Here is a 17,826-nt window from a genome sequence, read left to right as displayed (position 1 = left end):
ACACCTCTGCCAACCTATCGAAACTTCACACCGCTGAATACACCGTGGTCTAAAGTTCTGATGAAAATCCGTGACCGCAACTATGTCTGATGGCCCGAGAAGATCAAGACACAAGCCAACAAGAGGAATCGCGACAACTACTGCGAATTCCACAAGGATCATGACCACGACATGGAAAACTACTTCGACCTACGCAACCACATCGAGGACCTGATCAGGTGCGGGTACCTCAACGGGTTCGTCAACAAGAACGAGAAGCCCACACAGGAAAAACAACGTGTAGAGAATGCTCGACCACCACCCCGAGCCCCTCCTGCTAGTGTGATCTACATCATATCGGGAGGAATCGCCGCAGGAGGGAAGAGCAGCTCGGGGCGCAAGAAGTATGCACAACTATGTGAAATCGATAACCACGGGCACAATAAGAAGCGCAACCTGTCTATCACCTTCATTGACGATGATCTTCGGGGAGTCCAAACCCCGCATGACGACGCCTTGGTCATCACAACCAAGGTTGTTAACTTTGAGATGCAACGGATCATGGTTGATATTGGTAGTTTCGCTCATGTACTCTTTGAGGACGGATTTGAAAAGCTTGGCATAGACAAAGAGCACCTCACCCTCATCAACACTCCCCTACTGGGCTTCTCAGGGGAGTCCCTCTTGCCCATTGGAAGGATAACCCTTCCCCTCTTGATCGGAGAAGGTGACATTACCGCAATGACCATGGTAGACTTCATCGTGGTTTGTTGCCACTCGTCCTACAATGCTATCCTCGGCAGGCCGACCCTTAATGCTCTATAAGCCATGATCTCAACGTTCCACCTCGCCATGAAGTTCCCCACCGAGTATGGAGTGGGCATGGCGCGTGGGGACCAAAGAACTACGCGGCAATGTTACTTGCTCTCCTATCAAGGACCACGCCCAACCATAAAAACATTGATGGCCGAGGCCTATGATCTAAGGGATGAGGTGAGAGCACAACGTGGCCAACCTGTCGAAGACCTCGTCCAGGTGCCACTCAACGAAGAAGAGCCCGAGAGGACGGTCTAGATCGACTCTCTCCTAGATGACTGCCTTCGGGAAGATCTTGCGCATCTGCTGAGGGACCACGCCGATGTGTTCGCCTGGTCGGCGGCGGATATGCCGGGGATCGACCCTGAAGTCATCACGCACTGCCTGAACACCGACCCCCGCTACCGACCTATCAAGTAGAAGAAGAGGAGCTTCACAATAGAACGATGACAAGTGATTGTAGATGAAGTGCAAAAGTTGTTCGATGCCGGCTTCATTCCGGAAGTCAAATACCCTGACTGGCTGACCAACGTGGTAATGGTGAAGAAAGCCAATGGGAAGTGTAGGATATGCATCGATTTCACTAACCTAAACAAAGCCTACCCCAAAGACAGCTTTTCTCCATCGAGGATCAACCAACTCATTGATGCAACGACAGGCCATGAACTCCTGAGCTTTATGGATGCCTTCTTGGGGTACAATCAAATCCGAATGCACCCTGGTGACTAGGAGAAAATAGCTTTTGTCACTGACAACGGCTTATATTGCTACAAGGTGATGCCCTTTGGCCCCAAGAATGCTGGTGCCACTTACCAACGGGTGGTGAATGAGGTGTTCAAGGATCAGCTCGGCCGAAATGTGGAAGCATACGTCGACGACATGCTCGTGAAGAGCAAAAAGGTTGAGCACCACCTTGCCGACCTAAAAGAAGTCTTTGGTACCCTCAGGAAATACAAGACGAAGTTGAACCCAACCAAATGCGCTTTCGGGGTCAGCTCGGGTAAATTCCTAGGGTTCATGGTGACACAAAGGGGGATTGAGGCAAATCTAGAGAAAATACAGGCCATCCTCGACATGCAATCGCCCCGAACTCACAAAGATGTGCAACGACTCACCGGTAGAGTAGCCACCCTAAACAGGTTCATATCCAAATCTGTGGACCGGTGTTTGCCCTTCTTCAAAGCCTTCAAGCGACTGAAGGACTTCCAGTGGACTAAGGAATGTGAACGGTCCTTTCAAGAGCTGAAACAGTACCTGAACTCGCCGCCTCTTCTCACCAAACCGAGCCCAAGGGATGAGCTATTGGTCTACCTCTCAATTGGGGATGTGGTCATCAGCTCGGTGCTGGTTAAGGAGGAAGACCAGGTACAGAGGCCGATCTACTATACCAGTAATGTCTTCAGCGACGCAAAAACCCGGTACTCCAACTTGGAGAAAATGGCACTGGCATTGGTCACCTTGGCCAGGAAGCTCAAGCCATATTTCCAAGCCCACAACATCAAAGTGCTCATTGATCAGCCCCTCAAGCAGGTCCTTCAAAGGTCAGAAGCATCTAGCTGCCTAATCAAGTGGAGCGTAGAGCTTAGTGAGTTTGATGTTGAGTATGCACCCCATCCTGCAATCAAGGCCTAGTCTCTGGAAAACTTCATTGTCGAGTGTACCTTTACTTCCGTAGACCCGGCCCCACCGCCATTAATATGGACTTTGTATTTAGACAGCTCATCGAATTGACAAGGCAGCAGGGCCGACCTCATCCTCCTCAGCCCAGATGACACTGTGTTAGAGCACGCCCTCAGATTAGAGTTTAAGCATCTAATAACGAGGTTGAGTATGGGGCCTTGATCACCGAACTTTGCCTTGCCTTGGACCTTGGAGCTTGAAGAATAGAAGCATTCAGTGATTCTCAACTAGTAGCTAACCAGATCCATGACCAATTCAAGACACGAACGCCCACCATGGCAAGCTATCTACAGAAGGTGCAAGAGCTCATCCATCGGCTTGCGCACTTCAACATCCAGCAGATCCCTCAAGTAGAAAACATACGAGCTAACGCACTACCCAAGCTAGCTAGCTCTCCAAAAGCCGACCTCAACATGACAGTACGGTTGGACACACTGGCCTAGTCGAGCATCACACTGACGGCCCTCATCTTCTCGGTATAATACGGTCCATCCTAGATGGACCCCATTACACAGTACCTTTGGAAGGGCACACTTCTGGAAGATCAGACAAAAGCAAAGAGGTTACAGCATAGAGCAACCTAGTACTGCCTTATCCAAGGTCAGCTCTATCGCCGCTTGCATACTCTCCCATACTTGAAGTGCCTCTCCCCAGCTGAAGCAGATTACATCCTCATGGAGATTCATGACGGTATTTGTGGAGATCACCCCGGCGCGCGCGCCCTGGCACACAAAGCACGCCGGCAAGGTTATTTCTGGCCAACGATGAAGCAAGACACAACCCAACTAGTTTGGAAATGCGATAGTTGCTAGTGACATTCCAATCTCTATCATAAACCTACAGCCCCTTGAAGCCAATCACAAGCCCGTGGCCATTCGCACAATGGGGTATGGACATCCTCGGTCCCTTCCCCACTACAGTTGCACAAAAGAAGTTCCTCCTGGTAATGGTGGATTACTTCACCAAATGGGTGGAAGCCGAAGCTTTGGAACGCATTACCACACAAAATGCCCAGAACTTTTTCTAGCAAGGTATTATCTGTCTATTCGGTATTCCGTGCATCCTCATTACAGACAATGGGACGTAGTTCACCAACCAAAAGTTTGAAGCTCTCTGTGTCGACTTAAGAATTGATCATCGGACCACTGCCGTACATCGACCCCAGAGCAATGGGCAGACCGAGGTAACCAACCGAACCTTGTTACACGACCTGAAAACTCGATTGGATCAGGCCACTGGAAGGTGGGTCAAGGAACTTTCGTGCATACTCTGGGCATACAAGACTACTCCACGGACGTCTACAAGAGAGACACCCTTCAGCCTGACCTATGGGGCTGGTGTATCCGGAAGCGTGTTGTTAACCACTTCGGAACACTAGTTTAGAGATTTATAAATTGTTCCAATCCTCACGTAACCTTAAACATTGTAGCACGTGGTGAGGAAGGGGTCGAACCCACAGGGAAGTGAGGAAAAAATTATTATTTTCTCGTTCTGGACAAATAAAAAGAAAATGGAACTAGGGATTGTAGAAAATAAGAAAATAAAATTTATTAATGCTGAAATTAAAGGTTCGGAATTAAACAAGACAATAATCAAAATTCAGAAATAAAAGAGCACTGAAATCAACAAAAGAAATAAATAAAAGTGATCCAAAATTCGGATCCAGTGGCGGTAGTTGTAGATTGGCTGGACGGCTTGCAGGAACCCTTCCTAACAAGATCTGGGCGTCCTTCCCTTCTTTAGCCCTCGAACCCCTTGAGACACCTTAGCCTTGAACCAGATGAATTCGGATCTGCAAAACACACAAACGAATAGAAATTAAATCTAAAAGATTGCTGAAATAAAAATAGCATGATAGAAAATAAAGAAAATAAAAGGATGGTTGATCAAATCCAGTGGCTGTAGCTGCAGATTGGCTGGATTGTTTGCAGGAACCCCTCCTGACAAGAACTGGGCGTCCTTCCCCTCTACAACCCTTGAAATCCTCAAGAAACCTTAGCCTTTGTGAACTAGGTGAATTGACCAACCCTTTCTCTAGGGCCCCTAGGGTCCTTTTTATAGAGAAGGGTGGACATAACTGGGATTAGAGAGAAAGAGGGGGGCGACAACTGGGTTTTTGCAGAAATATGGGTGCCCTAGGGTTGAGAATGGAGGGTTAGGATTGTTCTAAGGTGATCCTAAGGCTGAGAAGAGAAGGAGAGGGTGCCCAATATTATGTAGGGCTGCGATTTGGGCACTCAGAATTGGGTAGTGGAGATTTGGGCGCCTAGGGTTGAAAGGTGGAGATTAAAAGGAGTGAGTGGCACCCTAGAGTGGATGGCTGATATAAAGAGTGGAATAGAGGGCTGAGATCTAGAGGCTAGGGGCTGAATGGCGAGGATTAGAAGTTAGGTGGTGCCCTAGGGTTAAAAATCTAAAAAGAGAGTGCCCTAGAATGAATGGTGGAAATTAGAAGGGATGGAAGGTGGAGATTAAGCAACTAGGGGTGGCTAGGGTTTGGTAAGGATTAAAGGAATGAGTTAGAAGGCGCCCTAGGGTTTGTTAAGGAGAGGGGAGCATGCTAATACAGTAGGAGGGGCACCATTTTGGGTTTAACAGATAGGAGGTGCCCTCCTGTGCTCAGTTTTTCACAAAAACACCCCCTTTCTCAGCTGGACTTCACACCAGCTTCCAAAAAACTGCATTTTATCCGTGGAACTTCCCCAGTTTTCCACAAGATTTGCACAGAGGCCCTCAGAGGTCACAGTATTGAATTTAACTGGGAAGAGGGCACATTTTGACTATTCTAATGCTGAAAATACCCCTGAAATGATGCCCTTAATGCAGAATGTTGAGGAGTTGGAACACGGGGAATCTACGGATGTACTACCAATAATTTGATTATTAATGTTGAATGTTTTATCCGAGCCACATGTCTGATTGCCTGACGTGTCGCACACACACGCACCACACCAGATTGCATACACACCTCACTACACATGCCACGCAACACTCTCGTACCTCGGCACACCTCGCCAACCCAACTGATCTTTGAACAACTTGGGCCCATGACGCGTAGCTCGGTAGCGCTTTTCCGACCAAGTAATTTGACTCAGCTGTCGACAATTGAGCCTAAGGTAGAGAAGAATGCCCCCGCCCATCAAGGCATGAGGGCGGTCATTGAACTCCACTCGATCACAGACCATCGGTCAGAGCTTATCTAGGAACGATCTGCCCTAGAAGAACCCCAAAAGCTCCTGGACCAGAAATTGAGCATCACAAACATGAGAGCTCGGAACATACTCCAACCCCACTAGCCGGAGGCTAAAGATCTCGGTCAACTCTAGACCTCAACCAAGATAAGGCCAAGGAACCCAACAAAAGAGAAAGTGAAAAGAAGAAGATATTTACACCCACAAGTTCAGAACAAAAAGTTTTCATTAAGTTAAAATAACTAGTACAACAGTTCAAGCCCGGCATAGTGAGCCAATACAAAAGTAGGGAAAACAAAGAACCCCGCAGCTATTCAATCCTCGGTGGGGGGATCAGCGGCATCATCTTCCTCGCTATCTTCGCCATTCTCCCCATTCTCATCTTTGTCAGCCTCCTCTTCAAGGTTGTCCGAAGCAGGTGGTGTCTCTACGTCATACACCTCCCAAGACCGCGCAATCTCAGCCAGCTCCGAACAGTGGTGCAGTGCCTTCCTGTGGAATACGTTGAACCCATTCTCGTAGGAAGCCATGGCGTACTGATTCATTTCCCACTTGAGCTCCTCTAAGGCCTTATAATGCACCACCACCACCTCGTCGAACACTCACTTCACTCGCTCCCTTTCCACCTTCAGCTCAGTGATCTCCTACCTCAGGCTACGAACTGTGTTCGCTTGCTTAGCCAGCTGGGCCTTCAGCTCAGCTACCTCCTTCTCTAGTGCGGCTGACTGCTCTCCTGCCACTTGAAGCTCAACCAACTAAGCCTTCTGCTACAGGAACTCGGAGTGCTCTGTCTCGTACATTGCCCGTAAATGCCGAAGGCAGTCAACCAGAGCAATAGCCAAGAACGCATTCTGTGGACACAAGAGGCATTGCCAGCATAAAGAAACCTACTCAAAGCAACAAAAGCAGTCATTAACTCACCTAAGCCACAGCCCAAATAAGCGAACACTCTAGGGTGCCGCTTCCAGTGGTTATAGCCTTCTCAGACATGTAAGCTGTCATCATACCTCGGAGCAGTTGCTCAAGAATCCCTAGGGTTTCTAGCCCATCCTTGGTATGGACCGACCAATGCAGAATGTGGATATCTGAGTTGCTGCCTCCAACCTCGTTTTGCGAAGGAGCGGCAGCTTGATGGACCTCGGCGGGATCTACGATAACTACATCATCATCATCATTTCCTCGTCACCGAACTCTCTTTTGGTGTCGAGACGCCCTCTCAAAAGACCTCGATGAAGGAACCGTCTCAGGGGGAACCTGCAGCGGCGCACTAGCTCGGCTTTGCCTTTGCTGGTGCTCCCTCATGCAGTGGATAATCTCTTCCTCGGTTGCCCTCTCAGCACCTGCAGCACGGAAGCAGAGCAATTAGTACAAGGTTATGCATATAAGGAAATAAGCATAATTCAATAAGTACGACAAAGCAACGAAAAGAACAGATTGGCCACCCCACGCATCAACCCAGTGAGCATCAACATCTCCGAGCATGTGTAAGCCACCATGTCTATCTCATGAATCATGCCTAAAGCTGACTTCTCCTCCTAGGTGAGTGTCGACCACAAAGGCTGGGGCACTTTCATCCTCGGCACCTGCAATGCAGCAGAAAGGGAGAACCCTCCCCAAACAATGCACGAAGAAGAAACTCTCCTTCCAATGCTTCACAGAACTGAGGGCTCCGACCAACACCTTGACATTCTTCCTAGTTGAAAAGTAATAATACCCCTGCTAGTGATGCTTTAGCTGAAGAAGGAAGCTCACCATGCCCAGGGTCAGCTCGATGTCACGAACGACGCAGTAAGACATGAGGCCAAACAAAATCCTAAAGGAGTTCGGCATTAGCTGCACTAACAATACCCGGTACCACCCAAGCACCCCGACGATCCCTTCATTTAGAGGAAACCTCAGCCCAACTTCCAAACTGTGCTCATACACACATATCTCGCTGGGCTGAGCATCTGTCGCCATCTCGCCAGGCTACGGGCACCTCATCTGGAATTCCTTGGGGATATCGTGCATAGTTTGAATCCGAGCCATATCCTCAAGGGTTAAGACACGGGGCGTGGTCCCAAACCGATGACCAGCCTACAGGGGAAGCTCTACCTCTACCCTCGAAGGACCAACCTCGGTAGACTCAAACTCCTTGACCTCGGTAGCCTCAAGCTCCCCAGCCCTTGACTCATAGTCGAAGTCGCTAGAACCCGAGGAAGAATCAGAAACAGAAGAAGAATGGGAGGATGAGGAAGACATCTTACCAAACTTGAACCCGAGGAACAAGAGTAGAAGCCAAGCAATGCAACAATGCCTCATTGAGAAATCGAAGCAATCCCTCTCGCAAATGACAAAGGAGGAAGGCCCGTCCACCCCTTCTTATAACCCCTAGGAATGCGAATTGACGCCAGATCAACAGCACGGATCAAGCGCCGCCCTGACGAAGCTCGGGAAGACCAATCGACGTGACTGTTACCACACGCGCAAGGCCTTGGGAACCGAAGTGACGACCTTGACAAACAACATTCAGAGCATTAATTTCCCTGGTTCGCCCTTCAACAACGGTCCAACCAATGCCACAGATGCCTTGGATTCACCCTGGACCACCGGTTCAATTAACTCCTCGGGTCTCCTTAGGACCCAGACCAAGGGAGGCCACGCTATGCCTCGGCTGAACACTCGACCTCGAAACTAGGGTAGTGTTCGGATTCCGAAATTTCAAGAGAAAGTTCCTCAATCGAAGAATAGAAATCTCGGCATAGCGTTTTCGAGCATTAGAGAGCTCGGCACCCTTCCTTGGCACAGCGCCACTGAGCACCAAAGAGGCCTAGGCTTCGGATCCCAACTCAATGCCTCGACACCTTCCTCGGCACAGTGTTGCTGAGCATCAGAGAGTCCTCGGCTTCGAAGCTCAACTCAATGCCTCAGCCCCTTCCTCGATGCAACGTTGCCGAGTATCACCAAAGATCGGCCTCCATCGACGTAGAGGAGCCCTTCCTCGGCACCCGGCTGAGCTAAACCCCTGACTTTGGAGCTCAGCACACCATGGTCGAGCATCATAGGGGCCTCAATATTGAAGCTCGGCCTCCACTGACATCAGAAAGCCCTTCCTCGGCATGCCATGGCCGAGCATCATGGTAGCCTCAACACTGAAGCTCGGTCTCCATCAGGAATCAGAAAGCCCTTCCTTGACACTCGGCTGAACTAAGCGACCACACAGCGTTTCAGCCGAGGAACGAAGAGCCACTTGGAAGACAGACCTCGAAGCTCATCTTGACACCTCGGTGCCCTACCGAGCTATACGACCACGCAGCACTTCGGCCGAGCACTGCCCCTCCTTAGCTCTAGAACTGGGGGAGTGGTGTTCGGATTCCGAAGTTAGAGTTCTTGGAGTTCTGTAGTCGGCGATTGAAGGACTCCTCAGATACAACCCACATTGCACAGATCTCACATTCTGGCAAACACCGAGGAACATCAAAGTTCAGACTTCAACTAGACTTCGACTTGGAGTTCCTTAGCCGAGGAACAAGGCGTCCTGTTGCGCTACACCTCGGCCGAACACCTCATGCCTTGACTTCAGAATTGGGGGAGTGGTGTTCGGGTCATGGCTGAGCTGGTCTAGAGAGGCACGTGGCTGCCCAGTCATTGGCTGGTCAGCCTAGCCACGTCGGCATAGCTCGGCCAGCTCTACAGCACGCTCATTCCGCAGCCTGGGCGGGCTACGCTATTACTATGGCCCCCCACCTTATCCCCCCAGCCACGTTAGCTACTCGTGGAATGGATAAGCATAATTGCGAATAAAGAGGAGTGGGGAAGACAACTCCGCCGGGGATTAGGACTTTGCCTCGAATACCTCGGTGGGCAACCTCATCCCGACAACCCCAAAAGCCCAGTCCGACTAGGAGACGGATCTTCGTTATAAAATGGTATTCCATGCTCAAGGTAAGGGATTCTGACTTCTAACACCCATACTGCTATTTTGTTCGGACCAGCATCTCTATAGCTCGGCCCGACCATCCATCACCTTCTACTAACTTGAGCGTTAGAGTACTTACCCGGGAATAACTCGTTGGGCTCAGACTTCTCCTTTCTTGATCACAGGTCTTGAAGCGTGCCTCGTCCTTGTAGCTCGGCACTACCCTTTTGGCAAGGATTATTTAGTTGCTCTCCTCAGTTCGTGCACCACCTCGGATTGAACAACATCAAATGTAAATGTTGATGATGATGCATCAACACCGGTTTTTATCAGTGGTGGAACCTAATTAGAGCCTAATACATAGCATAAGACAACCTCATCAACAAGTACAAAGAAGAGTGTTCATGGGTGTAGGACGAAATCTGGTAGTAAATTTATAAGTGCAATTGTTGGGATGAATGAAACAACGAACAAGGTTGCAAATGCTTTCACAATTCAAAGCGAGCAAGAATTTCTTGGTATGAGGTCATGGACTTGGACGGGTTTGATCACGAAGAATGAGATGATGTATTTGGCTACTTTGCTCAAAATGATAGGGAAGCCAAAATATTTCTTACTAGAGATAAGCCTCATAGGGTCAAAATGGTCCAATCCATCATCCCTAAGTTGCGTTAGTAAATTGACTCAGTAGTGAGAGGAAAACCACTCTTATCCCTCATTTTGTCCCTTTCATGCTTTGATCTAATTGGGTTTATAAATGTTTTGTCTATTGACTCTTCTTCTTTTTTTCTGGTTAAGTGTTGAGTAGTGGGAGAAATACAATTGGCTGAGGATCCGAAGCAGTGCATAGTATTTTTTGGGGCTATCCCATGCATACATGCCCTAGCATGTCTAAATTGTTGATTATGGTTTTTATTTGTCGTGTTTTGGTTAAACAGAACAACTTTACATAACATCCACATAAGGATATTATTAGATACAATTATTATTATGGCAACTTTGGGTTATGAAAAAACAAATATATTTATGTTGAGATCCTGTTTTTCTTATAATTAGTAAACTTGATATTTATAGGCACGAAACAAGTTTCTTCAGGTTTCTTGATGTAAAGCCAATTCTACATTGAACTACGTTGGCTGGAACATAGCAGCCCACTAGTTGGAATATACTAAAGCATGGCCAAAGATCATCTTCTACCCTTTGGGTATGTCATATGTGATTTCGTGCAGGTACATCTTTAGGTGATTGCAAGGCGTATTGAAATGCTTCAGTTTCTAGCTTCTGCCTTAACCTTAAATCATGCCCAGACTGGTCAGGTCAAGAAAATACCTTAGGTGCAGATTATTGATGATTATGTTCTAATATAATAAACTTGCTTCTTTTTAATATTTCAATCTATATGACAAGCACTGTCAAAAACATCGACCGTCGATCAGCTCTTCTATCTGAAGGAACAGTTTTCACTATTAGAACCAAACAAAGACAACAATATTAACTTAGAGAACATACATTAAGGCGGTGAGTTTATTTCATATATTCTTTAGATGCCTTTAGTAATAGTTGTAAAGGATATCTGAACCATATTGTTTTGGACAGTGATTGTGAGTGCAAAATCAACTGTCATATCCGATGAGAAGTAATGTCATTAGCTATGGCTATGAAGATTAGACAGATTGAGGAAAAGAGGTAAATCACTGGTTGGATTCTTCTCTAGTCCTAGTCCTGTATATAGAGTTGGTTGTTTGTTTTCAGACTTCACATTTACCCTCTACTAAGCACATATTCTCGCCAAGTTGGTTGGATCTATGGTTCTGTTACACAAGATATCCTTATTGGTAGGGGTGTCATTTGGATTGGATTGGGTCTAATTCGACCCAGTCCAATGTGAGTCCATTAGAAATGGACCGGGTCCAATCCAATCCAATGGATATTTTGAATCGGTCCAATTCAATGTCTGAATCGTCCAATCTGTTCAAATTCATTTTAATTTAGATTGATTTCAACCAAAATCCAGTCCATTGATGCCCTTATTCTTATCTTATATCAATGGACCATGTATTGGCTTAATCCAGCCCAATCCAATACAAATTTATTATGAACGGATCAGATCCAATACAATTTAATAAATATTTTGGACAAGATCGGTCCATCCAATCCATCCAAATTGATTTTGGTCCATTTACACCCTTACTAGTTTTAAGATGCATTGTCATGGATTGCGATCAATATTGTATCAGCACTTAAGGGATCTGCACCCATCAAAATCTCTGATCGTCTACAGCGGCTCCTTTGATGGGCTCTTGGCTCTGTAGAAATTTTCTTGAGCAAGCACTACCCTATATAGTATGGATATGGAGGTGGGTTGAATTGGTTGGAATGTTGGTCTTATATAGGTTTTACAGTATACCCGTTGGCACCAATTCCATTGTTGGGCATATTGTACCTTATCTGCTCTATGCTTGCTTACAAGAAAATTTATCACACCAGAGGTACGAAAATTGTCATTATATTAGGTACGATCACCACGACAGTAGAACTTAGGTAGTGTTCTTTTTTTTGGATTTTGAGAGGGGAAAAGTTGATGAATGGGATTTCGATTTCTACTAACCAAGAAATCCATATATTTTTTTTTTCATATTTATGTAGGGATTAGGGAATGTTTATTTTTCTGGGTATCACTTAATTAGGTAAGTAATACCTATCTCCTAAGTGGGTAAATAACTTTCCCACCTGGGGGGAAGTTGCCAACACTTAAATGGGACAAAAATGTCATTTTTAATATTGGATTTTTATGGTTAAAATGGTCATTACCTTATTTTTACGGGAAATAAAAGAACATGGTAAATACATTTATTCGGATAAATCTTTCCTAAAAAACACTTACCCGAATAAGTAACTTATTGAAAAGCAAATGGAGCCTTAATGTAAATTGGATGCCTCTTCCACAAATGATCATACCAGAGCCACAAATCCTGTCATAGGTTATTTTGGTGTCATTGCTGTTTTTCATGAAATGTTTGAATTGATCAATACAAATTTGTTGGTTGTTATTTGAAGCATCAAATTTGATGTTTCAATTCTAAACATCAATGATTAGTCCTCACATGCATTTTTTCTATACTTTTAGTGGATCCCTTTATTTTTCAAAAAGAAAAAAAAAAAAAAAAAAACGGAAGCTTTGGGCGTTCATAGGGATTCAAGTTGGGTACCCGATTTTGAGATTGTAAACTTCATCCGGTCCTGGGTTTTCAGTTCGGGTGCATTCAAATTTTTACAAAACCCCAATCTGAGCCCAACCAAATTGAACCCCTATGAGTTCAGCCGTCCATAAAGCTTTGTGGCCGTATTTTTCTCATTGTCAATCAATCGAATTCAGTCTAAGGTTATAATAAGGTCAAGGGCTGAGTTGAAGATTTAACTACGCTGATTCAACTGTTTTGAAGCACTCTCAATAGGCTATTCCAAAGAGATTGAAGTGGACAGCCCATCAAATGACTGTCTAACTGACTGTTAATTTGGCCTCCCCGGATTTTTCACGAAACTGTTGCACTTCAGCCCTATAACCTCTCTTTACCAAAAAAAAAAAAAAAAAAAAAAAACGAAAAGAAAAGAAAAGAGAAACCTTATAACCTCTGCAATCTAATATGTTATTATTTAATCATCTTTCCACTAAAAAGATAATGTCATTCAATATTACTTCAGCCGTTACCAACCAAACAGCCCCTAATAAGTCTCTTTTTTTTCTTTGGTAAGGGTTCGACTATGATGCCGGAAAGATATGATATCTAAAACACTTACAGCCAATCACACCAAGTAGGGATCGAACCTACAACTTCCTACTTAAGAAACGGGCGCTCTATCCACTGAACTACAGGGGCTACCGATGAGATTTATATCTACATACAATAGACAATAAGATAAAAAGGAGATCTATATCTCCACAGCTTGTACTTGAAGATACTACACTTAACCGTTGAGGTGCGAAAGCCTAAAAGTGCAAGTCAGGTAGCTGATTAAAGTTGAGGATTTTAAACTGCATTGGTCAGCTTCTGGCCAAGCCTATTCAAATTTTAAGAAAACCATAACCTGAGCCCACCAAGTTGCATGCATCATGTAAGGGTGTCAATGGATTGGTTTTGGATTGAACCTCATCCAAACCAAAATTAATTTGGACGGATTGGACAGATCAATAAGACATATTGAATTGGACCAATCCGGACTTAATGGTCTAAAGTATTTATTGGATTGGATTGGACCTGGTCCATCCATAATGAATTTATATTGGATTGGGTCAATATCTGATCCATTGATATAAGATAAGAATATAGTTGCCAACTGGCTAGATTTGAATCAAACCAATCTAAATTAAAACGAACTTGAACAGATTGAATGGTCTAGACACTGAATTGGACCAGTCCAAAATGGTCCAAAATATTCATTGGATTGGATTGGACCTGGTCCATTTGTAACGGATTCACAATGGACTGTATTGGATTGGACCAAATCCAGTCCAATTGGATTGGACTGGATTGAATGGTCAAGTTGGATTTTTCCGGGCCCAGCCTGAAGTCCCAAGCCCAAAGCAGTGTAAAATGGTAATTCAGACCAACCGAATGCGTTAATCAGGCCAACCGAATGCGTTATGTAATACCAAAAAATAAAAAGGAAAAAAAATAGAGATTAAAGTTCAGTTTTTAGCTAGGTTTTTTTTTTCTTTTTTTTTTAACGATGTTTCTCCATCCACCATGAGAATGAATTTGACTCCAAAAAATGGATTTGGCTCCAAAAAATGGAAAATCTATGAAACGGAAAAGATATGATATGAAAAGAGTTTTAACCAATCAAAACCACCTCTCTAACTTCTACAACTGCCAAAGACGAATAGACCCACAACTCATCCGCCTGATAACTAGTTCTATCTCTGCTCCTTGAGCAATGGATCCATTAATTGTTAACCGGCAGATTCAGAGTGTCCTTGAACACGCAAGGAGAAGAAAGATCTGAGGCAATGAAAAGGAAGACATATAACAGCACACATGCCCAATCAGGCCAGATCACGCACCACTACAATATCAACTCTCTAATCTCAATGGAGTATTCCGGCAACTTAAAGCCAAGGTTTTGGTTCTCAGGGGAGTATCTGTGATCTTTTGTAGGCTCCACTCCACCAACAGAGAATGATGACAATGAATAGAATCTTGAGGCCCTGTCCCATGTCATCGGTAATGAATCCGGATTTGTCCCTCAACCGTACATCCGGAACATTGCTGTACCTGTAAATTGTCATTCGTGGGGAGATATTCCCAGCTTCAATGTGATGCGAGGTTGATGTGAAGCACGCTACGTGAGGAGCAAATCCAAATTCATCAATACCATGCAATCAGGCCAAGGCCTTCAAAGATGGATTCAGTCCTCACGATTGTGCTCATACCCTTCTCACTTTTATCTTTTTATTCATGGAGAGATATTTTCAATACACAACTGAAAAAGTCTAGAACAGTATGAACACAATTTTGTGAGTACGAAATCCGATTTCCAAACATCCTTTGAACAATAATTCTAGATACAGTGGTGGCTTAAGATAGATACAATGAACTGTTGCCTCATCATTGTCCTTGGTACCGGTCCCATGATTTTTATTTTATTTTTTTTCGTGTGTGCTTTAAAAATACATCGGATCAGATGCTCAAATATCGATCTTCTAAAGCATTTTAGGCTGCGTTTGGTTTCAAACCAAAAAACAGCCTTAATGGTTCCTACTGTTATAGCCTTAATGGAAACCACAAGAAGAAACATTATAAAAAAAAAAAAACCATATAACAGCATTAAGCTATGAACAAACCATTGTTGAAGTGAGCTACATTTGTCATGTACTTCCATTCAGTCTGAGATAGGTCCTATTCCATGTTGGATTTTAATCTCATAAGAGATTAAATCCAATGGATTTGATTGGTCAATTATATGAGAAATTGCACCTGCACACTTGATTGAAAAATTAGCTTTTTTCTTACAAAACCCAGTTTTGAACTTGTCCCACATTGAAAAATTATAAGCTTTGTTTTCAGTATTTTAATAGGAGCTGATGTACACTCCTTAGAAATATTAGAGGAGAGTATAGGGTTTGATACCGCGCAATACGCGCACGTGTGTGTGGAGCAATGAGGCGCACTTGCTCGCACTTCGCGTGCACCAGCACCTACCTTTTCTTCATACCTCTTCATAAACTATTTAAGGAGCATGAATTAGACTCCAAAAACACACAATTTTCGAAATCCACTTTCTTTCGGAGATTCTTCAACTTTGCTGGTTGCAAATTCTCGCCCAAGGCTCTATTGTATCCTGGTAACAGTGTCTTCAGATGCGCCTCAGAGCTTCTCCTCCAAAGTTATAGTGACCCCATTTTTTCCAACAATTTTATAACGTTATTTTGCAATGGAAGCGGAAGCAAACATGACTTCGATCAAGATGATGAACCAAGATCTTGTTCGACTAGACCAGTTCGATGGAACAAACTTCAGCCGATGACATGACAAGATGATCTTCTTTCTGACCACACTAAAATTATACTATCTATTGGACCCGAATCTGCAATCACTTCCTGAACCCACTAACAAAGACTCAGAAAAACTAAAGAAGGAAAGAGCAAAACGAGAAGAGGACTCACTTCTGTGCCGATGACACATACTGAATGCCTTATCAGACCGGCTCTACAACTTCTACAAGGAACTTACATCTCCAAAAGAAATCTGGAAGGCCCTGGAATTCAAATACAAGGTGCAAGAAGCAGGTACGAATAAGTATCTTATTGCAAAATATTTTGACTTCACCATGAACGACCATAAAACCATACTGGAGCAAGTTCATGAACTATAGATGATAGTTAACAAAATTTGATCCCTTAACATCATCCTTCCTGAATCTTTCCAAGTGGGAGCAATCATTGCCAAACTTCCGTTCTCTTGGAAGGATTACAGGAAGAAGCTTCTGCACAAGGCTGAAGAACTTACCCTGGAGCAAATTCCGCAACACCTTTGTATTGAAGAAGAGTCTCGGATTAGAGACATTATAGATAAGACCCTAGCTAGTATGTTGAACTCTAAGGTCAATTTTGTGGAAAACGGATCGAAGAAGACTAACCCTGCATTACAAGTAAAGAAGAAGGATGAGAACTTCAAGAAGAGCAACAATAAGAAAGGATCATGCTATGTTTGTGGAAAAAAGGGGCATTATGCCCGAGTCTACCGACATCGGAAAGGTGGAACCAAGTCTGCAAACATGGTAGAAGACAATCTAGTGGCCATGATTACTGAAATCAACATGGCAGAATCGTCTTATGGATAGTGGTTTGATTCAGGCGCCACAGTCCATGTTTGCAAGGACAAGTCCTTGTTCAAGACATATGAAGAAGTGACTGATGGCTAGGAGGTACAGATGGAAAATCAAACATGTGCCAAAGTTGCTGGAAGAGGCAGTGTAGAGTTGAACTTCACATCCAGAAAGACATTGACTCTCCTGAATGTTCTCCATGTTCCTGACATTAGAAAGAACTTGGTCTCAGTAAATCTTGTCTGTAAGAGGGGATTCGGAGTTGTCTTTGAATCCGACAAACTAATCCTATCCAATAATGTGATGTTTGTTGGAAATGGATATGGTTGTAATGGTATGTTCAAACTAAGTATTAATGAAGGAAAAGTTTCTGCTTATATTATTGATCATTTCTCTTTATGGCATGATAGATTAGCATACTTGAATTTTAATTTCATAAAGAACATGAGCAAACTTGGTATAATTGCTTACGATAATGAATCAACTGAAAAATGTGAGATATGTTTAAAATCTAAAATGGCTAAGAAACATTTCCCTAGTGTTGAGAGAAATTCTCAACTCCTAGAACTAATTCATTCTGACATCTGTGAACTCAATGGTGTATTAACTAGATGAGGTAAGAGATACTTCATAACATTTATAGACGACTTTTCTAGGTACACCTATGTCTACCTTATGATAACTAAGGATGAAGCCTTTGACATGGTTAAACTGTATAAGACTGAAGTTGAAAATCAACTAGAAAAGAAAATTAAAATCCTTAGAAGTGATAGGGGTGTTGAATACTTTAAAAATGAGTTTAATTCTTTCTGTGAAGAATTTGAAATAATACATCAGTGTTCTGCTCCCTATACCCCTCAACAGAATGGCCTGGCCGAAAGGAAAAATAGAACACTTATAGAAATGATAAACTGCATGTTAAAAGCTAATGCACCC

The sequence above is a fragment of the Nelumbo nucifera genome, chromosome 1 (assembly GCF_055504915.1).
Source record: "Nelumbo nucifera cultivar China Antique chromosome 1, China Antique-T2T, whole genome shotgun sequence".
In the NCBI taxonomy this organism is placed as follows: Eukaryota; Viridiplantae; Streptophyta; class Magnoliopsida; order Proteales; family Nelumbonaceae; genus Nelumbo; species Nelumbo nucifera.
Note: the sequence above shows the minus strand (reverse complement) of the source record.